This window comes from Lissotriton helveticus, chromosome 8 (genome assembly GCF_964261635.1).
Source record: "Lissotriton helveticus chromosome 8, aLisHel1.1, whole genome shotgun sequence".
Taxonomy (NCBI): Eukaryota; Metazoa; Chordata; class Amphibia; order Caudata; family Salamandridae; genus Lissotriton; species Lissotriton helveticus.
Genome location: NC_136069.1, coordinates 353797231 through 353823279, shown reverse-complemented (window position 1 = coordinate 353823279; position 26049 = coordinate 353797231).

Sequence of the window (26049 nt, the reverse complement as noted above, 5' to 3'; positions counted from 1 at the left end):
AAATAAAATATAATAACCAATTAATAGAGCTCGAATAGTGAGTTGGGATACACATATATATAACGGGATTTGCCTGAATAGGTGTATCCAGTAACCATAAAACGTAACCGTTCTCAATATAGAGGTAAAATATATAAAAAACACAATAATAATGGACTAATTCACAAACAGGTGTCGTTATGCACCGCTAAACAGACAGTCTAAAAGAGCGGCCGGATTTGCAATCAAAATTAGGCTAGTGTGCGAGGCCAACAGGAAGTGACGCCGGTTAGCAACCGGGCTACACTTCCTCTGTAAATATATGGCGCCAGTCTTTTGAAACTAACGCTGCCTCTTACACGAAGCAGAAGGGACGAATCTTAATCCCGCGAAGAAAACGACTAAGAGGTAAGACGCGAAAATGCAGAGGTCTGTTAACAACCGAAGGAGTATAGATACACACGCGTCTATGCGGAACGGAGGGGGCAGTAACGTACATGTTTAAGATACGGGGGGACGGACATGAGGGGAGCACTTCAAAATAATCGGGCGTTTCAATATCACTCTCTAATAGACACAGTGGGGGCAAGAAACGGGGAGCAATTCCAACAGGAATAAAGCCTTCAGAACTAGCGACCAATACGGGGACAGATAGGAGGGGAGCACTATATAATAATTAGACGAATCAATATCATTCTTTAATAGGCACAGTTGGCGCAATAAACGGGTGAACACTTCCCACAGGAGTAAAGCCTCCCACCCCGCCATATAACGTTAGAGCATCATTAAGAGCACGATACAGGGGTAGCTATGAGGCTTGATAGTTATTTAATATACAATATATAATCGTTTATATAAACAGAGCCTTTTTTTTTTTTTTTTTTTTATATACAAAATACCCAATAAAAACGCATGGAAGGCTAGGCAGTTTAGTCTACTTACAGACATAGAGATTCTGTGTATACAGAAATGTCTAAAAGTGCAACCAAGTAACGTTTGACATTAATTACAGCTTGCAGAGAGTGAACCATTATTTGAAGTTCACATCAATGAAGCTTGAATAATAGGAACAACGACATCAACACCAGAACCCCATTGAGGGTTGGAAGTATCACCTCAATCTACGTAAGTAGAGTTATCAATTTATAAAAATATTACCTTTGTGTAAATAAGTGGTCCTAACCAGGACGACTTCAGACTTATACTTTGCTTCAATATTCCCTCTCACAGAACGAACTTCAACAACGGAGAATAGGTATCAAATAGCATGGTTCTTAAATAAGCATGAACCCACGATAAATCACAGCGATAAGATTTTGCATGTCACCCCCAAGATAAATGATAATTACACCCTCACCGGTCTCTCCATTCCTCCCAATGGGCTCATACTTTAGATGATGTTAAGAAACACCATACTGTACACAAATCCTTAACAATACCAATAAGCAGGCACGAAATGTGGCAATCCTCTGGATTGAATATTAGCATGCTTATAAAGAAGTAAATGGATTATTGCACCACCGCCTTATCCTAACAAGTATTTAATGTTGTTTATGAAACTTGAACAAATGTCGTATTCTAGAGTAATGTGCTACAACATTACCATTTTCTTTAAACAGCCTTGAAAAAGTCGGGGGTTACATTCCCCAGAACGACGAAACACGTGTCGGCTGTGACGTCTCCTTCAATAAACAACGACAAAACCCTGAACAAAAGGATTTAGAAATTTATTTTGATGTTGTATGAATTGAATTGTGAAAACACTTGTATTTAACAACCATTTACAATACTAAACGTGTGCTAGGGAGTAACAAACTTTTGTGGCATCGCCTAACTAGAAGAGGGAAAGTGGTTCTCTTCTCCTTTTAGCACCGTTAACAATCATTGCTCAATTACTTATATATAAGAAAAGTGCACATCTCCCAGTGGCGCCTTTAACCTAGTACAAACTACCACTATTTTAGAAACCAAACGTTTTCTCCAACTAGGGGCAGCCTAAGGGTCCACTATGAACACTATGACTAACAATAGAGCAGACAGAGACAAAGAAGCAGAGGACCTATTTAACAACATAGGTGGACAGGTACCCAGCACTTCAGCAGGACAGGGAGGGCAACCTTCAAAAGCTGAGGGTCTGAAAGAGAAATTCATGAGGTTAGAAAAACTCAAAATCACAGAATCATCAAGGTGGTGGGATGCAGCTACCCTGAAGCAATATGTAAAAGTAAAAAGGATCCCAAGAGGTCTCAGGTCGCAGATTATGCCCACCTATGAAGACCTGGAACCAGACCTTTTATTAGCCTGGGAAAAGGAATTGATCAATAATTCCAATAACCTGATAATGATTTTAATAGAAAATTGTGAAAGAAAAGTGGCCAAACTACAAGCAGAGATAGACAAATTAGAGCAAGAAATTAAAGATTTTAATCTCCCTGATGTGACCACCAAGAACTACCAGATTCTGGATGACATAGTACAGCGACATGTCACAGACATTAAACAGAAAAAAAGCAAGAAACTCAAAAGGGACGAGCGGGACTACTTGGGCGGGAGAGTATTTACATTCGCCAAAAAGTATGACCACCTAATACCTAAAAATCCCACTCAGCCCCCAAGTGAAACCATTTCGGTTGGCTCAAGCACAACTTCTATTGACACCATTAACTCAAGTGAAGCTAGCATAGAAGTAATGGGAGCTATGAGTGCAGTAGATCCCAACAACAGTTTTTTATTAGAAATCAACAGAATCAAGAAAGGGAACAGAGAAAGCAAGAAACCAGGCCCACAAGGAAAACAAGGAGAGGCAAAAGAGCAGGCGCCAGGTCAGGGCAGAGCAGGAATGCGAACCAGGTCCTGGAACCAGAATGTGAATCAGAGGAAATAAACAATGTTACTGTTATGAATTTGAGTGAATTGGAACTCACGAATAACATGATATCTGTGCTTGAAAAAGGTATGAGTTTTTGCCCGAACAATGTTGGTGATGTGTGTAATACAAAAATTGATTTGTTTAAGTTTACTAGACGTTTGAAATTAAAAAAACACTTTGAAATGACCAATCCGATAAATAAAGAAGTGCAACAAAATTTGGGCATGATGGTTAATGACAATTACTGTATTCAGGATATTCTTGACACAAGACTACTACTGTCAATCACTGATTGTGAGGATGAGGCAATATTGACAGAAAGGATAATGAGGGACTTTGATATAGATCTGGATTATAACATAACAAGTGGGTTGAAAGACAAGTCGAAATGGACACCATCACTAACAGCAGGCAACAATATCGATCAGTTCTACAAAGCAGTAACAGCAGATTTAGACAAACACAACATGAAGAAAACAGTCGAACATATGCACAGAGATAATCTCACAAAGGAAGAGAGGAAAGCATTGAAAGAACTCAGCACAAACAGAGAAATAACAATCTGAGAAGCAGACAAAGGGGGAAACATGGTAGTAATGCAAAGTAAGGATTATGACCATGAAATACTCACCCAGTTAAAAAATGCTGAATGTTACGAACAAATAGGAGCCAACCCAATGTGGAGATTGACAGAGTATATTAACATACTATTAAAACAATGGCATGGTAAAGGTCTTATTGATGACAATGAACATGCTTATCTAAGGATAGACAGACTAAGGTATCCATGCATATACACAGTACCCAAGGTACACAAGCCCCATATTTTCCCTCCGGGTAGACCAATCATATCTGGCATCGGGGGGCCAACTGAGAGGCTCTCAGAATATGTGGACGTGTTCCTAAAGCCATTAGTACAAAACCTTCCATCTTACATCAGGGACACAAAACATATCCTGGGGACCATGGCAGACCTGCCGTGGGATGAAAACATGACAATGGTCACATTAGACGTGGTCTCTTTATACACGTGCATTAAAAGAGACACGGGACTGACAGCTGTAAAACACATGCTCAGCAAAAGACCAGCTAGTGCATGGGCACATACTGAGATGATTTTAGAAATGATTGAGACCATTTTGGACAACAACATATTCCTTTTTAAGGAACAGTGGTACAGACAGAAGCAAGGAGTGGCGATGGGCTCCAGATTTTCGCCCTCGTATGCCAACCTAGTGATGGGAAGGTTTGAGGAGACGAGAATCTGGGGCCCACCAGCTTCAGAATGGAATAAGGACATATTATATTGGGGAAGATATATCGATGACTGTTTCATGATTTGGACAGGCACATCAGACAAATTACAGGGATTCCACACATATCTTAATACCAATGATCAAAATATCAGATTCACAATGGAATTCAGCAAAGCAAAATTACCATTCTTGGATGTGGAATTCTTTATTGAGAACAATACGATACAAAGCAGACTATTTAGAAAAAGCACAGCCTGCAATTCCCTGCTACATGCAACCAGTGCCCACCCGGAGCACCAAAAAAAGGCAATCCCTTACGGGGAATTAGTCAGAACCCGCCGCAATTGCAGCACAGACGCAGAATTTGAAACACAAAAACAAGGAACAATCAAAAGATTCAGGAACAGAGGGTATAGTCAGAAGGTACTACAAAAAGCTGAAAGTAGAATAAACAAACTATCCAGAACAGACACACTAACAGAAAAGCCCAAACAGGTAAATAAACAAGAAACCGTGAGAATGGTGACATGTTACAATAACTGGGCTCATGTTTTACGTAGAAGTCTAAACAAACACTGGCACCTACTTAGCAAAGATACGATTTTAAAGAAACACATAACAGAAAGGCCAACACTAACATATAGAAAAGGCACAACACTGAGGAACATACTGAGCCCAAGTTACCCGGGAAAGAGAACCAAAAACTGCTGGCTGACAGACCCAGGGTTCTATGGCTGTGGAATGTGCGCAGCATGTAAATGGGCCTACAAAAAGATAAAGGGATTCAAAGGACCACTCAATGAAGAATACCGAATACTGACGACTATCAATTGTTGCAGCAAATTTGTGGTTTATGCCCTAGACTGCAAATGCGGCAAAAGATATGTAGGGAGCACTAAAAGAATGTTAAGAGACAGAATAAACGAACATATCAGGGCGGTTAAACAAGGTGATATGCGCTACCCAGTGGCAGCCCACATGTCAATATGCCCTGCACAAACATCGAGTCACTCATTCCAGTACTTTGGGATAGAACATGTACCCATCCATCCAAGAGGGGGTAATAGGGAATTAGCCCTGCGAAGAAGAGAGGCCATCTGGATAATGACTCTGAAAAGTGTAGAACTGGGTCTTAACATTGACCAGGAGCTACATTATTTTTTAGGTACATGAACATAACATAACCATACATAATACCAGCGAAAACTAAAGAACCACTGAGGAAGGAAGTTGCATGGAATAAGGAATATATGAAGTGTGGATGAATTAGTACTAATGAAAAATATTGCATTTCTGTTAAGAAAATTCTGTGTTTAAGTAATAGAACATAAGTTGATGGTATATCTGTATCACTGAACATAATAAAAGGCCACTTAATGGCACAACAATTGTTCTGAGCCCATGCGAGATGGAGAATTCGATATCATTAGTGACTGGCCCAACACAAAACACAATGAGTAAGTGTGATAATCACACAGCACACAAGCACGATGGGAAACACTGGAGGATGGGTCCACAACCACCAACAATTTGAAGCCCTCACATATGTATCACGGGGTATATCAAAAATGAGCCGAATATAAACTGAAGCAACCTAAAAATAATATAATACGACTTTTACACCCGATTAAGTTGGGATAATTAGCTTCCCAATGAGAATAAAATAAAATATAATAACCAATTAATAGAGCTCGAATAGTGAGTTGGGATACACATATATATAACGGGATTTGCCTGAATAGGTGTATCCAGTAACCATAAAACGTAACCGTTCTCAATATAGAGGTAAAATATATAAAAAACACAATAATAATGGACTAATTCACAAACAGGTGTCGTTATGCACCGCTAAACAGACAGTCTAAAAGAGCGGCCGGATTTGCAATCAAAATTAGGCTAGTGTGCGAGGCCAACAGGAAGTGACGCCGGTTAGCAACCGGGCTACACTTCCTCTGTAAATATATGGCGCCAGTCTTTTGAAACTAACGCTGCCTCTTACACGAAGCAGAAGGGACGAATCTTAATCCCGCGAAGAAAACGACTAAGAGGTAAGACGCGAAAATGCAGAGGTCTGTTAACAACCGAAGGAGTATAGATACACACGCGTCTATGCGGAACGGAGGGGGCAGTAACGTACATGTTTAAGATACGGGGGGACGGACATGAGGGGAGCACTTCAAAATAATCGGGCGTTTCAATATCACTCTCTAATAGACACAGTGGGGGCAAGAAACGGGGAGCAATTCCAACAGGAATAAAGCCTTCAGAACTAGCGACCAATACGGGGACAGATAGGAGGGGAGCACTATATAATAATTAGACGAATCAATATCATTCTTTAATAGGCACAGTTGGCGCAATAAACGGGTGAACACTTCCCACAGGAGTAAAGCCTCCCACCCCGCCATATAACTTTAGAGCATCATTAAGAGCACGATACAGGGGTAGCTATGAGGCTTGATAGTTATTTAATATACAATATATAATCGTTTATATAAACAGAGCCTTTTTTTTTTTTTTTTTTTTATATACAAAATACCCAATAAAAACGCATGGAAGGCTAGGCAGTTTAGTCTACTTACAGACATAGAGATTCTGTGTATACAGAAATGTCTAAAAGTGCAACCAAGTAACGTTTGACATTAATTACAGCTTGCAGAGAGTGAACCATTATTTGAAGTTCACATCAATGAAGCTTGAATAATAGGAACAACGACATCAACACCAGAACCCCATTGAGGGTTGGAAGTATCACCTCAATCTACGTAAGTAGAGTTATCAATTTATAAAAATATTACCTTTGTGTAAATAAGTGGTCCTAACCAGGACGACTTCAGACTTATACTTTGCTTCAATATTCCCTCTCACAGAACGAACTTCAACAACGGAGAATAGGTATCAAATAGCATGGTTCTTAAATAAGCATGAACCCACGATAAATCACAGCGATAAGATTTTGCATGTCACCCCCAAGATAAATGATAATTACACCCTCACCGGTCTCTCCATTCCTCCCAATGGGCTCATACTTTAGATGATGTTAAGAAACACCATACTGTACACAAATCCTTAACAATACCAATAAGCAGGCACGAAATGTGGCAATCCTCTGGATTGAATATTAGCATGCTTATAAAGAAGTAAATGGATTATTGCACCACCGCCTTATCCTAACAAGTATTTAATGTTGTTTATGAAACTTGAACAAATGTCGTATTCTAGAGTAATGTGCTACAACATTACCATTTTCTTTAAACAGCCTTGAAAAAGTCGGGGGTTACATTCCCCAGAACGACGAAACACGTGTCGGCTGTGACGTCTCCTTCAATAAACAACGACAAAACCCTGAACAAAAGGATTTAGAAATTTATTTTGATGTTGTATGAATTGAATTGTGAAAACACTTGTATTTAACAACCATTTACAATACTAAACGTGTGCTAGGGAGTAACAAACTTTTGTGGCATCGCCTAACTAGAAGAGGGAAAGTGGTTCTCTTCTCCTTTTAGCACCGTTAACAATCATTGCTCAATTACTTATATATAAGAAAAGTGCACATCTCCCAGTGGCGCCTTTAACCTAGTACAAACTACCACTATTTTAGAAACCAAACGTTTTCTCCAACTAGGGGCAGCCTAAGGGTCCACTATGAACACTATGACTAACAATAGAGCAGACAGAGACAAAGAAGCAGAGGACCTATTTAACAACATAGGTGGACAGGTACCCAGCACTTCAGCAGGACAGGGAGGGCAACCTTCAAAAGCTGAGGGTCTGAAAGAGAAATTCATGAGGTTAGAAAAACTCAAAATCACAGAATCATCAAGGTGGTGGGATGCAGCTACCCTGAAGCAATATGTAAAAGTAAAAAGGATCCCAAGAGGTCTCAGGTCGCAGATTATGCCCACCTATGAAGACCTGGAACCAGACCTTTTATTAGCCTGGGAAAAGGAATTGATCAATAATTCCAATAACCTGATAATGATTTTAATAGAAAATTGTGAAAGAAAAGTGGCCAAACTACAAGCAGAGATAGACAAATTAGAGCAAGAAATTAAAGATTTTAATCTCCCTGATGTGACCACCAAGAACTACCAGATTCTGGATGACATAGTACAGCGACATGTCACAGACATTAAACAGAAAAAAAGCAAGAAACTCAAAAGGGACGAGCGGGACTACTTGGGCGGGAGAGTATTTACATTCGCCAAAAAGTATGACCACCTAATACCTAAAAATCCCACTCAGCCCCCAAGTGAAACCATTTCGGTTGGCTCAAGCACAACTTCTATTGACACCATTAACTCAAGTGAAGCTAGCATAGAAGTAATGGGAGCTATGAGTGCAGTAGATCCCAACAACAGTTTTTTATTAGAAATCAACAGAATCAAGAAAGGGAACAGAGAAAGCAAGAAACCAGGCCCACAAGGAAAACAAGGAGAGGCAAAAGAGCAGGCGCCAGGTCAGGGCAGAGCAGGAATGCGAACCAGGTCCTGGAACCAGAATGTGAATCAGAGGAAATAAACAATGTTACTGTTATGAATTTGAGTGAATTGGAACTCACGAATAACATGATATCTGTGCTTGAAAAAGGTATGAGTTTTTGCCCGAACAATGTTGGTGATGTGTGTAATACAAAAATTGATTTGTTTAAGTTTACTAGACGTTTGAAATTAAAAAAACACTTTGAAATGACCAATCCGATAAATAAAGAAGTGCAACAAAATTTGGGCATGATGGTTAATGACAATTACTGTATTCAGGATATTCTTGACACAAGACTACTACTGTCAATCACTGATTGTGAGGATGAGGCAATATTGACAGAAAGGATAATGAGGGACTTTGATATAGATCTGGATTATAACATAACAAGTGGGTTGAAAGACAAGTCGAAATGGACACCATCACTAACAGCAGGCAACAATATCGATCAGTTCTACAAAGCAGTAACAGCAGATTTAGACAAACACAACATGAAGAAAACAGTCGAACATATGCACAGAGATAATCTCACAAAGGAAGAGAGGAAAGCATTGAAAGAACTCAGCACAAACAGAGAAATAACAATCTGAGAAGCAGACAAAGGGGGAAACATGGTAGTAATGCAAAGTAAGGATTATGACCATGAAATACTCACCCAGTTAAAAAATGCTGAATGTTACGAACAAATAGGAGCCAACCCAATGTGGAGATTGACAGAGTATATTAACATACTATTAAAACAATGGCATGGTAAAGGTCTTATTGATGACAATGAACATGCTTATCTAAGGATAGACAGACTAAGGTATCCATGCATATACACAGTACCCAAGGTACACAAGCCCCATATTTTCCCTCCGGGTAGACCAATCATATCTGGCATCGGGGGGCCAACTGAGAGGCTCTCAGAATATGTGGACGTGTTCCTAAAGCCATTAGTACAAAACCTTCCATCTTACATCAGGGACACAAAACATATCCTGGGGACCATGGCAGACCTGCCGTGGGATGAAAACATGACAATGGTCACATTAGACGTGGTCTCTTTATACACGTGCATTAAAAGAGACACGGGACTGACAGCTGTAAAACACATGCTCAGCAAAAGACCAGCTAGTGCATGGGCACATACTGAGATGATTTTAGAAATGATTGAGACCATTTTGGACAACAACATATTCCTTTTTAAGGAACAGTGGTACAGACAGAAGCAAGGAGTGGCGATGGGCTCCAGATTTTCGCCCTCGTATGCCAACCTAGTGATGGGAAGGTTTGAGGAGACGAGAATCTGGGGCCCACCAGCTTCAGAATGGAATAAGGACATATTATATTGGGGAAGATATATCGATGACTGTTTCATGATTTGGACAGGCACATCAGACAAATTACAGGGATTCCACACATATCTTAATACCAATGATCAAAATATCAGATTCACAATGGAATTCAGCAAAGCAAAATTACCATTCTTGGATGTGGAATTCTTTATTGAGAACAATACGATACAAAGCAGACTATTTAGAAAAAGCACAGCCTGCAATTCCCTGCTACATGCAACCAGTGCCCACCCGGAGCACCAAAAAAAGGCAATCCCTTACGGGGAATTAGTCAGAACCCGCCGCAATTGCAGCACAGACGCAGAATTTGAAACACAAAAACAAGGAACAATCAAAAGATTCAGGAACAGAGGGTATAGTCAGAAGGTACTACAAAAAGCTGAAAGTAGAATAAACAAACTATCCAGAACAGACACACTAACAGAAAAGCCCAAACAGGTAAATAAACAAGAAACCGTGAGAATGGTGACATGTTACAATAACTGGGCTCATGTTTTACGTAGAAGTCTAAACAAACACTGGCACCTACTTAGCAAAGATACGATTTTAAAGAAACACATAACAGAAAGGCCAACACTAACATATAGAAAAGGCACAACACTGAGGAACATACTGAGCCCAAGTTACCCGGGAAAGAGAACCAAAAACTGCTGGCTGACAGACCCAGGGTTCTATGGCTGTGGAATGTGCGCAGCATGTAAATGGGCCTACAAAAAGATAAAGGGATTCAAAGGACCACTCAATGAAGAATACCGAATACTGACGACTATCAATTGTTGCAGCAAATTTGTGGTTTATGCCCTAGACTGCAAATGCGGCAAAAGATATGTAGGGAGCACTAAAAGAATGTTAAGAGACAGAATAAACGAACATATCAGGGCGGTTAAACAAGGTGATATGCGCTACCCAGTGGCAGCCCACATGTCAATATGCCCTGCACAAACATCGAGTCACTCATTCCAGTACTTTGGGATAGAACATGTACCCATCCATCCAAGAGGGGGTAATAGGGAATTAGCCCTGCGAAGAAGAGAGGCCATCTGGATAATGACTCTGAAAAGTGTAGAACTGGGTCTTAACATTGACCAGGAGCTACATTATTTTTTAGGTACATGAACATAACATAACCATACATAATACCAGCGAAAACTAAAGAACCACTGAGGAAGGAAGTTGCATGGAATAAGGAATATATGAAGTGTGGATGAATTAGTACTAATGAAAAATATTGCATTTCTGTTAAGAAAATTCTGTGTTTAAGTAATAGAACATAAGTTGATGGTATATCTGTATCACTGAACATAATAAAAGGCCACTTAATGGCACAACAATTGTTCTGAGCCCATGCGAGATGGAGAATTCGATATCATTAGTGACTGGCCCAACACAAAACACAATGAGTAAGTGTGATAATCACACAGCACACAAGCACGATGGGAAACACTGGAGGATGGGTCCACAACCACCAACAATTTGAAGCCCTCACATATGTATCACGGGGTATATCAAAAATGAGCCGAATATAAACTGAAGCAACCTAAAAATAATATAATACGACTTTTACACCCGATTAAGTTGGGATAATTAGCTTCCCAATGAGAATAAAATAAAATATAATAACCAATTAATAGAGCTCGAATAGTGAGTTGGGATACACATATATATAACGGGATTTGCCTGAATAGGTGTATCCAGTAACCATAAAACGTAACCGTTCTCAATATAGAGGTAAAATATATAAAAAACACAATAATAATGGACTAATTCACAAACAGGTGTCGTTATGCACCGCTAAACAGACAGTCTAAAAGAGCGGCCGGATTTGCAATCAAAATTAGGCTAGTGTGCGAGGCCAACAGGAAGTGACGCCGGTTAGCAACCGGGCTACACTTCCTCTGTAAATATATGGCGCCAGTCTTTTGAAACTAACGCTGCCTCTTACACGAAGCAGAAGGGACGAATCTTAATCCCGCGAAGAAAACGACTAAGAGGTAAGACGCGAAAATGCAGAGGTCTGTTAACAACCGAAGGAGTATAGATACACACGCGTCTATGCGGAACGGAGGGGGCAGTAACGTACATGTTTAAGATACGGGGGGACGGACATGAGGGGAGCACTTCAAAATAATCGGGCGTTTCAATATCACTCTCTAATAGACACAGTGGGGGCAAGAAACGGGGAGCAATTCCAACAGGAATAAAGCCTTCAGAACTAGCGACCAATACGGGGACAGATAGGAGGGGAGCACTATATAATAATTAGACGAATCAATATCATTCTTTAATAGGCACAGTTGGCGCAATAAACGGGTGAACACTTCCCACAGGAGTAAAGCCTCCCACCCCGCCATATAACGTTAGAGCATCATTAAGAGCACGATACAGGGGTAGCTATGAGGCTTGATAGTTATTTAATATACAATATATAATCGTTTATATAAACAGAGCCTTTTTTTTTTATTTTTATTTTTTATACAAAATACCCAATAAAAACGCATGGAAGGCTAGGCAGTTTAGTCTACTTACAGACATAGAGATTCTGTGTATACAGAAATGTCTAAAAGTGCAACCAAGTAACGTTTGACATTAATTACAGCTTGCAGAGAGTGAACCATTATTTGAAGTTCACATCAATGAAGCTTGAATAATAGGAACAACGACATCAACACCAGAACCCCATTGAGGGTTGGAAGTATCACCTAAATCTACGTAAGTAGAGTTATCAATTTATAAAAATATTACCTTTGTGTAAATAAGTGGTCCTAACCAGGACGACTTCAGACTTATACTTTGCTTCAATATTCCCTCTCACAGAACGAACTTCAACAACGGAGAATAGGTATCAAATAGCATGGTTCTTAAATAAGCATGAACCCACGATAAATCACAGCGATAAGATTTTGCATGTCACCCCCAAGATAAATGATAATTACACCCTCACCGGTCTCTCCATTCCTCCCAATGGGCTCATACTTTAGATGATGTTAAGAAACACCATACTGTACACAAATCCTTAACAATACCAATAAGCAGGCACGAAATGTGGCAATCCTCTAGATTGAATATTAGCATGCTTATAAAGAAGTAAATGGATTATTGCACCACCGCCTTATCCTAACAAGTATTTAATGTTGTTTATGAAACTTGAACAAATGTCGTATTCTACAGTAATGTGCTACAACATTACCATTTTCTTTAAACAGCCTTGAAAAAGTCGGGGGTTACATTCCCCAGAACGACGAAACACGTGTCGGCTGTGACGTCTCCTTCAATAAACAACGACAAAACCCTGAACAAAAGGATTTAGAAATTTATTTTGATGTTGTATGAATTGAATTGTGAAAACACTTGTATTTAACAACCATTTACAATACTAAACGTGTGCTAGGGAGTAACAAACTTTTGTGGCATCGCCTAACTAGAAGAGGGAAAGTGGTTCTCTTCTCCTTTTAGCACCGTTAACAATCATTGCTCAATTACTTATATATAAGAAAAGTGCACATCTCCCAGTGGCGCCTTTAACCTAGTACAAACTACCACTATTCTAGAAACCAAACGTTTTCTCCAACTAGGGGCAGCCTAAGGGTCCACTATGAACACTATGACTAACAATAGAGCAGACAGAGACAAAGAAGCAGAGGACCTATTTAACAACATAGGTGGACAGGTACCCAGCACCTCAGCAGGACAGGGAGGGCAACCTTCAAAAGCTGAGGGTCTGAAAGAGAAATTCATGAGGTTAGAAAAACTCAAAATCACAGAATCATCAAGGTGGTGGGATGCAGCTACCCTGAAGCAATATGTAAAAGTAAAAAGGATCCCAAGAGGTCTCAGGTCGCAGATTATGCCCACCTATGAAGACCTGGAACCGGACCTTTTATTAGCCTGGGAAAAGGAATTGATCAATAATTCCAATAACCTGATAATGATTTTAATAGAAAATTGTGAAAGAAAAGTGGCCAAACTACAAGCAGAGATAGACAAATTAGAGCAAGAAATTAAAGATTTTAATCTCCCTGATGTGACCACCAAGAACTACCAGATTCTGGATGACATAGTACAGCGACATGTCACAGACATTAAACAGAAAAAAAGCAAGAAACTCAAAAGGGACGAGCGGGACTACTTGAGCGGGAGAGTATTTACATTCGCCAAAAAGTATGACCACCTAATACCTAAAAATCCCACTCAGCCCCCAAGTGAAACCATTTCGGTTGGCTCAAGCACAACTTCTATTGACACCATTAACTCAAGTGAAGCTAGCATAGAAGTAATGGGAGCTATGAGTGCAGTAGATCCCAACAACAGTTTTTTATTAGAAATCAACAGAATCAAGAAAGGGAACAGAGAAAGCAAGAAACCAGGCCCACAAGGAAAACAAGGAGAGGCAAAAGAGCAGGCGCCAGGTCAGGGCAGAGCAGGAATGCGAACCAGGTCCTGGAACCAGAATGTGAATCAGAGGAAATAAACAATGTTACTGTTATGAATTTGAGTGAATTGGAACTCACGAATAACATGATATCTGTGCTTGAAAAAGGTATGAGTTTTTGCCCGAACAATGTTGGTGATGTGTGTAATACAAAAATTGATTTGTTTAAGTTTACTAGACGTTTGAAATTAAAAAAACACTTTGAAATGACCAATCCGATAAATAAAGAAGTGCAACAAAATTTGGGCATGATGGTTAATGACAATTACTGTATTCAGGATATTCTTGACACAAGACTACTACTGTCAATCACTGATTGTGAGGATGAGGCAATATTGACAGAAAGGATAATGAGGGACTTTGATATAGATCTGGATTATAACATAACAAGTGGGTTGAAAGACAAGTCGAAATGGACACCATCACTAACAGCAGGCAACAATATCGATCAGTTCTACAAAGCAGTAACAGCAGATTTAGACAAACACAACATGAAAAAAACAGTCGAACATATGCACAGAGATAATCTCACAAAGGAAGAGAGGAAAGCATTGAAAGAACTCAGCACAAACAGAGAAATAACAATCAGAGAAGCAGACAAAGGGGGAAACATGGTAGTAATGCAAAGTAAGGATTATGACCATGAAATACTCACCCAGTTAAAAAATGCTGAATGTTACGAACAAATAGGAGCCAACCCAATGTGGAGATTGACAGAGTATATTAACATACTATTAAAACAATGGCATGGTAAAGGTCTTATTGATGACAATGAACATGCTTATCTAAGGATAGACAGACCAAGGTATCCATGCATATACACAGTACCCAAGGTACACAAGCCCCATATTTTCCCTCCGGGTAGACCAATCATATCTGGCATCGGGGGGCCAACTGAGAGGCTCTCAGAATATGTGGACGTGTTCCTAAAGCCATTAGTACAAAACCTTCCATCTTACATCAGGGACACGAAACATATCCTGGGGACCATGGCAGACCTGCCGTGGGATGAAAACATGACAATGGTCACATTAGACGTGGTCTCTTTATACACATGCATTAAAAGAGACACGGGACTGACAGCTGTAAAACACATGCTCAGCAAAAGACCAGCTAGTGCATGGGCACATACTGAGATGATTTTAGAAATGATTGAGACCATTTTGGACAACAACATATTCCTTTTTAAGGAACAGTGGTACAGACAGAAGCAAGGAGTGGCGATGGGCTCCAGATTTTCGCCCTCGTATGCCAACCTAGTGATGGGAAGGTTTGAGGAGACGAGAATCTGGGGCCCACCAGCTTCAGAATGGAATAAGGACATATTATATTGGGGAAGATATATCGATGACTGTTTCATGATTTGGACAGGCACATCAGACAAATTACAGGGATTCCACACATATCTTAATACCAATGATCAAAATATCAGATTCACAATGGAATTCAGCAAAGCAAAATTACCATTCTTGGATGTGGAATTCTTTATTGAGAACAATACGATACAAAGCAGACTATTTAGAAAAAGCACAGCCTGCAATTCCCTGCTACATGCAACCAGTGCCCACCCGGAGCACCAAAAAAAAGGCAATCCCTTACGGGGAATTAGTCAGAACCCGCCGCAATTGCAGCACAGACGCAGAATTTGAAACACAAAAACAAGGAACAATCAAAAGATTCAGGAACAGAGGGTATAGTCAGAAGGTACTACAAAAAGCTGAAAGTAGAATAAACAAACTATCCAGAACAGACACACTAACAGAAAAGCCCAAACAGGTAAATAAACAAGAAACTGGGAGAATGGTGACATGTTACAATAACTGGGCTCATGTTTTACGTAGAAGTCTAAACAAACACTGGCACCTACTTAGCAAAGATACGATTTTAAAGAAACACATAACAGAAAGGCCAACACTAACATATAGAAAAGGCACAACACTGAGGAACATACTGAGCCCAAGTTACCCGGGAAAGAGAACCAAAAACTGCTGGCTGACAGACCCAGGGTTCTATGGCTGTGGAATGTGCGCAGCATGTAAATGGGCCTACAAAAAGATAAAGGGATTCAAAGGACCACTCAATGAAGAATACCGAATACTGACGACTATCAATTGTTGCAGCAAATTTGTGGTTTATGCCCTAGACTGCAAATGCGGCAAAAGATATGTAGGGAGCACTAAAAGAATGTTAAGAGACAGAATAAACGAACATATCAGGGCGGTTAAACAAGGTGATATGCGCTACCCAGTGGCAGCCCACATGTCAATATGCCCTGCACAAACATCGAGTCACTCATTCCAGTACTTTGGGATAGAACATGTACCCATCCATCCAAGAGGGGGTAATAGGGAATTAGCCCTGCGAAGAAGAGAGGCCATCTGGATAATGACTCTGAAAAGTGTAGAACTGGGTCTTAACATTGACCAGGAGCTACATTATTTTTTAGGTACATGAACATAACATAACCATACATAATACCAGCGAAAACTAAAGAACCACTGAGGAAGGAAGTTGCATGGAATAAGGAATATATGAAGTGTGGATGAATTAGTACTAATGAAAAATATTGCATTTCTGTTAAGAAAATTCTGTGTTTAAGTAATAGAACATAAGTTGATGGTATATCTGTATCACTGAACATAATAAAAGGCCACTTAATGGCACAACAATTGTTCTGAGCCCATGCGAGATGGAGAATTCGATATCATTAGTGACTGGCCCAACACAAAACACAATGAGTAAGTGTGATAATCACACAGCACACAAGCACGATGGGAAACACTGGAGGATGGGTCCACAACCACCAACAATTTGAAGCCCTCACATATGTATCACGGGGTATATATAAAAAATGAGCCGAATATAAACTGAAGCAACCTAAAAATAATATAATACGACTTTTACACCCGATTAAGTTGGGATAATTAGCTTCCCAATGAGAATAAAATAAAATATAATAACCAATTAATAGAGCTCGAATAGTGAGTTGGGATACACATATATATAACGGGATTTGCCTGAATAGGTGTATCCAGTAACCATAAAACGTAACCGTTCTCAATATAGAGGTAAAATATATCAAAAACACAATAATAATGGACTAATTCACAAACAGGTGTCGTTATGCACCGCTAAACAGACAGTCTAAAATGGCGGCCGGATTTGCAATCAAAATTAGGCTAGTGTGCGAGGCCAACAGGAAGTGACGCCGGTTAGCAACCGGGCTACACTTCCTCTGTAAATATATGGCGCCAGTCTTTTGAAACTAACGCTGCCTCTTACACGAAGCAGAAGGGACGAATCTTAATCCCGCGAAGAAAACGACTAAGAGGTAAGACGCGAAAATGCAGAGGTCTGTTAACAACCGAAGGAGTATAGATACACACGCGTCTATGCGGAACGGAGGGGGCAGTAACGTACATGTTTAAGATACGGGGGGACGGACATGAGGGGAGCACTTCAAAATAATCGGGCGTTTCAATATCACTCTCTAATAGACACAGTGGGGGCAAGAAACGGGGAGCAATTCCAACAGGAATAAAGCCTTCAGAACTAGCGACCAATACGGGGACAGATAGGAGGGGAGCACTATATAATAATTAGACGAATCAATATCATTCTTTAATAGGCACAGTTGGCGCAATAAACGGGTGAACACTTCCCACAGGAGTAAAGCCTCCCACCCCGCCATATAACGTTAGAGCATCATTAAGAGCACGATACAGGGGTAGCTATGAGGCTTGATAGTTATTTAATATACAATATATAATCGTTTATATAAACAGAGCCTTTTTTTTTTTTTTTTTTATATACAAAATACCCAATAAAAACGCATGGAAGGCTAGGCAGTTTAGTCTACTTACAGACATAGAGATTCTGTGTATACGGAAATGTCTAAAAGTGCAACCAAGTAACGTTTGACATTAATTACAGCTTGCAGAGAGTGAACGATTATTTGAAGTTCACATCAATGAAGCTTGAATAATAGGAACAACGACATCAACACCAGAACCCCATTGAGGGTTGGAAGTATCACCTCAATCTACGTAAGTAGAGTTATCAATTTATAAAAATATTACCTTTGTGTAAATAAGTGGTCCTAACCAGGACGACTTCAGACTTATACTTTGCTTCAATATTCCCTCTCACAGAACGAACTTCAACAACGGAGAATAGGTATCAAATAGCATGGTTCTTAAATAAGCATGAACCCACGATAAATCACAGCGATAAGATTTTGCATGTCACCCCCAAGATAAATGATAATTACACCCTCACCGGTCTCTCCATTCCTCCCAATGGGCTCATACTTTAGATGATGTTAAGAAACACCATACTGTACACAAATCCTTAACAATACCAATAAGCAGGCACGAAATGTGGCAATCCTCTAGATTGAATATTAGCATGCTTATAAAGAAGTAAATGGATTATTGCACCACCGCCTTATCCTAACAAGTATTTAATGTTGTTTATGAAACTTGAACAAATGTCGTATTCTACAGTAATGTGCTACAACATTACCATTTTCTTTAAACAGCCTTGAAAAAGTCGGGGGTTACATTCCCCAGAACGACGAAACACGTGTCGGCTGTGACGTCTCCTTCAATAAACAACGACAAAACCCTGAACAAAAGGATTTAGAAATTTATTTTGATGTTGTATGAATTGAATTGTGAAAACACTTGTATTTAACAACCATTTACAATACTAAACGTGTGCTAGGGAGTAACAAACTTTTGTGGCATCGCCTAACTAGAAGAGGGAAAGTGGTTCTCTTCTCCTTTTAGCACCGTTAACAATCATTGCTCAATTACTTATATATAAGAAAAGTGCACATCTCCCAGTGGCGCCTTTAACCTAGTACAAACTACCACTATTCTAGAAACCAAACACAATCCTACTTAGTGTGACCCACAAGCAAACCCCTTATTAACCCCTGCTCACCCTTGGTAGCTTGACACAGAGCAGACAGGCTTAACTTGAAGGAAAAGTGTAAGGTCTTTGTGCAACATTTCAAACAGTAACAACACCACACAAAAAGATCCCACATCAGGTTTAAAGAGATTGTAATAAATAAAACAACACCTAAATGACAGAAATCCAATCAGAGAAACCGGAGATATTGAATTTCAATGTTTTAAAGTAAAATAGTGCCAAAAATCAGAAAGGGTTGCTACAGCGCGGCTCCAAAAATCATCTCTAATCAATACTCACCATTTCCCTGAAACCTTAAAACTCACAAAATAATGCATCAGTGGGGCCCATAACACTGCGCATTTTCCCCTGTTCACTCTCACTTGGCTTCAAGGCTTTTGGTGAATCGTAATGGAGAAATGCTGTAACATTTGGTGGAGCGTCTAAACCTATTTAAATCAGTTATTATTTACACCAACAGATTATTACACTTTACCATGGTTTTATTCAAACTTTTAATTATTCAGACACACCACCATAGTGGCAATGGATCAGCTAGAAAGAAAATTAGGCGTAGGAAAATCACAAGACCAGCTTTTAAAATTCCATTTTCCCAATTTTATTAACAGCAAAACTTTATTATGTCTGACATTTAAGCATTAGTAAATTCTTTATTCAGTAAAATCTTAACCTTTATTTCAAAAATGATCATTTTATTTAGAGCTCAAGAAAATCGCTTTATTTTAGAAGACAGTTAAAGTTTAGCAAAGATCAGATAGTTCCAAATTCATTCTCTCCTAACATCTCTAACTAACACCCTCATCTTATCCTTCAATCCTGCAAAGCAAACAAGTATAAAATCATTAGAGTCTTACATCCAGGAATCGGTCATCAGTCGGGCAGCACTTCCAGATGACATCGAAAAAGCGACCCCTGCTTGACAAAACTAGGGGTTTTTATACCTTTATTCCCTAACTTAATCGATTTAAAAAGTAACTATCATTTTTTATTCAAAATTTCATTGGACAATTTCCGGGTGGGTGAGCATCATCTCACCATTACAACATCATTTTCTCGACGGTTCAGCAGAAAAATAAAGGGTCTTTGTTTTAGGACAGTCTTTGGCCTAGCCATTTCCTAGAGTGGAAACATCACAATTTTTTCTCAGGATCAGTACATTCAATCATCCATGTTTGGCACCCATCCTAGGTTCCGGGCCAAGGCAGCCTTGAACCTCCTCGAGCACAGGCAGTTCACTCTGACTTGCAGGATTTGGCGCGCCTGCGCTGTTCAGCTCTTGCTCACTGTTTACCCGAGCGTCCATTTTCTAACTAGGCCTCAGATGCCACTTTTGGAACTATCATAGAAACAAACACAAATTCATGTTAATTATTGAATTTAAACCCATTCTGTTTACCTCCCCCATACTAATATTTCCCATTAGTTGTTACCTAGCAAATAAGCCACACAAATGCATTTTATACTTACATAATCGACCTCTTCTTAAGACAAAACGTATACAAAAAGCACATTCAGTTTGCGTTCATTTATATTAAAGCTGCGCATTAATTCACAACACAATAACAACACATGTTAATTAATTATATGGCAACATGCAAGCAAAATTAGTACCCCCATGTATAATAAAACGTGTGCATCTTATTCTATGGTTGATTAGTTTCATAAAACACCTTTAGTAAATGTTATCATTATGGGACATTGACTACAAGAGGGGTACACAAAATTTTGTGTTTGCCACCTCGCTCCATCAATTCCCTCATCTGGTGATTCTATCACCAAATAACTCTCAAAATGTTGGTCAATTTAGCAGATCATGTTTCAATTTCTTTTGTTAATATCATCTATACTTTTGTTTCTTTCTCTTTTGATTCTTTGAAAAACTTTTCTTTTATCTCTTCCATTTCTATTTCATTCTTTTCTCTCATTCTTGCCTGTTGTTCCTCATTCCTTTTCCTTATTGACTTTCTAAAATCTCTTCTGCCTTTGTATATACACCACAATCCTATCATAAAAATCACTAAGATTGTTATCGGTATTAGTATTTTACCTATAATTGAACTACCTATTTCTTGAAAACAATGCTTAATTGCTGAGAAACTTTTACCCAGACTTTCAAGAATACCTTCAATCTCCAGTGGTTCAATTTCTTTATGCAAATCTGTAATATTTATAATATACTTTTCAATATTCTGACTTTTATCTGGAATATAAGTGCAACAATGTTGAACTTTCAAAATTCCACAGACTCCTCCCTCTTTTGCTAAAATTATATCAAGGGCACGTCGATTGTGCATAACCATGGCTCTCATGGCAACCATTTCAGTATTTACCATTAGGAATCCTCCTGCTGTATCTGTTGATAATTTATCAACTATTGTAGACAATTTTCTAATTCTATTTGCATTAAACGAAATTCCCACTGCTGGTATCAGTGCTCCAAATACATCGCCTATTATTTCTAACATACTTTCTCTTCTTTTTCGACTTAAAACTTTACCTATCTCATGCTTTGCATTAGTACCTCTATCTACATGAACATTGTTAGGAAAGACCAAACCCACATAACATGTCCCATAACAATGGTCTGGTAATCTATAATAAGCTCGATTCCCACAAATGAAATAAATTCCAGGAAAAACAGGATCATTTCCTCCTTTAAATCCCCAACCCCCTATAATTCTATAGGTATCTTCACATTGACTTGCACCCACAAAATAATTGTCATACATTGAGTTGTCATAATTTTCCCAACATTGGTGCATCTATATTGATTGCTACATTCACATTCTTGTCCTCAATGTTCTCATCATCAAATGTGTAATATTTAGACTTTGCATGTTTCATTTTCTCATTTCGTTTGTAAGCAATTCTTCTTTCCTCAACCATATTTAAGAATGCTTTTTCCTCAACTCTCATTTTACATGTCAAATTATTATTAAAGGCGTAATCATGTGTCAATTCATCCACTTCTAAGAAATATTCTCCCATCTCTTTCGCAGGTTTTCTTTTATTTAATGTGGCATCAATCTTTAATTTTGCAAATATCTCATCTACATTGGAATAACGATATTCCAATTTCCCAGTCTTATAAAACAAACTTGCAATTACACTACACGTAACTCCATATGTAAGAGGAAGGTGGTGATATGTCACCCCTTCTGACACTGATGCTGGCAGTTTTACACAAACATAACAGTCATCAACATTCATAGTTTTAATGTACTCAAGCAATAGCTTTGAAGAAGTATTTTTGGTGAAATCGCTTATAGACCTGTCTTGATGCAACTCTGGCTTGTACACAGGAGCCTCATGCACTTTTTCTTACTCAATTGGCTTACTTGAACTTACATTCGATTTTAATTTTGTTAAATTAGTTTGAAAAGGGATCACAATAGCTAAAATTATCCATAGTATAATCAACAACCCCATGCATATTCTAAAGCATCTGCACCATTTTCTAAAAACAGAACATTTCGTTTTGTGATTATTCATTGCCATCTTCCCTAACACCGTTTCTTCAACCTTATGTCACTTACAAGTTACACACCACTCACCACTCTAACAAGTTTTCTTCGACCCTGTGTCAATTACTATTCTAAATTATACTATAATTAGATTTTTCTAACAAGTTTTCTTCGACCTTTTGTCAACTCCGACCTCTCCTATATTTACAATATCCGTCTCACAGGACTTCAAGCTTTTTACTTTATTACCATATACTTTAGACACCTATCTTTTATTTCTTAGTTGACTTCTTTACCCACTTTTCCCAATTGGCTTTGGGTTGTACAGGTTTTCTTGACTACTATTAACCTCCTCAATTGGTGGCAGAACAATATATGTCCACTCAGGTGATTTGTACCTCTGATTTGGACGTCTTACTCTTTTTGGCCTTTAAATAGTCTCTATTTTCTTTCCCAATGTTTCTTTCTGGCCGGTGATCTCATTTACTTGATCTTCTTGCTCTTTTGTTTTGTTCACTATTTTAAATCTCAATCCACCAGCTTCTTTGGGCCAATTGTCTCCTTTGCAGACGTTCTTAGTCTTCGGCTCTATTGTATTATGCTCCACCTTCCAAGCTCTTTTTCTTGTGCTTTTTCTTAATGGAGTTTCGTCTGCACTGTCATCAGTTTCACTTTCAGTGTCTTCTGCTGTATCATTGATTATGATCTTCACAATGTCGTTGTCTTCATCAGATTTAGTTTTCTCTACTGTTACTCTGTTAGGAACACCTTCATAACTGGTACTTGGAATCTCATCCTTGTTGTGAGTTACTTCCTCTTCCCCAGTTTCAGGATTTCCGTTCCTGCTTTCAGAGTTTTCAGATTGCTCTTCAGTTTCCTTCTTTTCAGCAACTTTCTTTTTACTTTCTTTTACGTCTCTACTGGTGCTTGTCTTTACCGATTCTTGATCTTCAGGTTGATCTTCTGAATCTGTTATTTCAACAATCTCCCTTTCACCTTCACCTTCAGATGCAGAACTGGCTTCTGATACTTCCAGATGTTGACGTTCCTGTTGATCTTCAATATCTGGATCCTTCTCTCGTTCACCTTCAGAATCAGAGTCATTTGTACTTTCACCGCCGTATGGGTATTCAGGTTCAGGCACACGGATGGTGTGACTAGCATGAACCCACCTTTTCAGTTCAGCAAACTTAACTGCAGTAGTACTGACCAAGATAACTTGACGTGGTCTTTGCCACCTTGGTACTAAACAATTCCTTCTGCGATGAACTTTCACTCGTACCCAGTCCCCAGGGACTAGATCATGAGCTGGAATTTTCTCTTTGGAATTTGATTCAGTTCCCACCTGGTGGAGCACAGAAGTTACCACATCGGACAGATTTTTGCAGTAATCCAGTATGATGTCATCATTAATTGTCAACAACTTATCAACTGGTACAATGGCCTGTCTCATCACCCTGCCCATCAAGATTTCATGTGGACTTAATCCAGTTTTTCTGTCAGGTATGCTTCTCGGTGTCATTAAAACAAGTGGCAAAGCATCAGGCCACTTCATTCCTGTTGCCAAACACATTTTTGCAATTCTGTTTTTAATTGTTCCATTCACCTGTTCAACTACTCCTGAAGCCTCAGGTCTATATGCACAATGTAGCTTCTGGCGAATGTCCAGCGCTTCACAGATCATCTGCATTAACTCATTTTGGAAATGTGGGCCTCTGTCCGATTCAATCGTCACCGGAAACCCGAAGCGTGGTATTATCTCATGCAAGAACAGTTTAGCAACAGTTAATCCATCATTCCTCCGCGTGGGGAAAGCTTCTACCCATCGAGAGAACAAACAGATTATCACAAGAACATATCTGAGTCTGTTGCATGGAGGTAATTCAACGAAATCCATCTGAACTCTTGTGAATGGGCCGCCCTCCCGTCCTATGATTTCCAAACTTACAACAGTTTTTATGTTGGGATTAAATTGCTGACAGACCAAGCATCTTTGACCTAAGCTATCAGCAATCATTCTAAATTTTGAACTATACCAAGTCTGTCTAAAAAGACGAATCATAGCAACTCTACCAATGTGGGCTTGACCATGGTACATTCGGGCCATATCGAAATCATGATGTCGGGCATTACTGGTCTTTCATCTTTGTAAACTTAAATTTCATCTTCCTCCTTTTGTCTGCAGCCTGATTTTAACCAGATATCCTTTTCCTCTACTTCTGCCCCTTCCTGCATCTGCTTCACTTCCTGCCAAGTCTCAACTACAGTGGTTAGCATTAAAGGACTTGGAACATGTTCTTCAGTTTTTTCTCGATTGATTGAAATTTGATTCTTTGCACAATGTTTTGCAATTGCATCAGCATAACAGTTTCCTCTGGTGATATAATCCTCACCTTTCTTATGAGCAGAACATTTTACCACAGCCAATTTTTCAGGTAACTGTATCACGTCTATCAGTGTCTTCACAAACTCTGCATTCCGAATGGGTGTTCCTGCAGAGGTCAAATAGCCTCTTTGGGACCAAAGCTGTCCAGAATCATGAACAACTCCATAACCATATTGACTATCCGTCACTATAGTTACTTTCACCTCTTTTCCCAACTCACATGCTCGTATCAAAGCAACCAACTCCGCTATCTGAGCAGAATGAATTCCTTTCAGACAAGATGCTTCCAACACTTCTGCCACTGTACAAACAGCATATGCAGCACTTAGAACACCACTCTCTGTTCTCAAGCATGATCCATCCACAAACATTACAAAATCTGATTCAAGCAGAGGTTGATCTTTAATGTCTGGACGAGGCTTTGTGCAATATTCCAAAACATCCAAACACTTGTGATCAAGTTCACCTTTTACTTCTGCTTCAATGGTGTCAGGTAACAATGTTGATGGGTTGACATTTACACATCTTGCAACAGTCACATTCTCAGCTCCCAAAATTATTTTCTCATAACGAGTCATCTTGCTATTAGTCATGTACTGGGTCATTGCTCTTGTGAGGAGAATCTCCACTGAATGAGGTACATACACCCTCACAGGAAATCCCATCACAATGCCTTCACTTTGTTCCAGACTTACGCTGGTTGCTGCTACTGCTTTCAGACAACCTGGCAAAGTCTTTCCAACGGATGTATGACGTTACAACGCATACTTTTACAACGCGGTTTTTACCACGCAGACCTTTACAACGCATAGCCCTTAGAGGTGCTGGATAGTGGTAAGTATAATTTTCTATTCCAACTCCAGTCCCCGTGGACACTAGGAATGGTGTTGGACAGAAAATTAAACT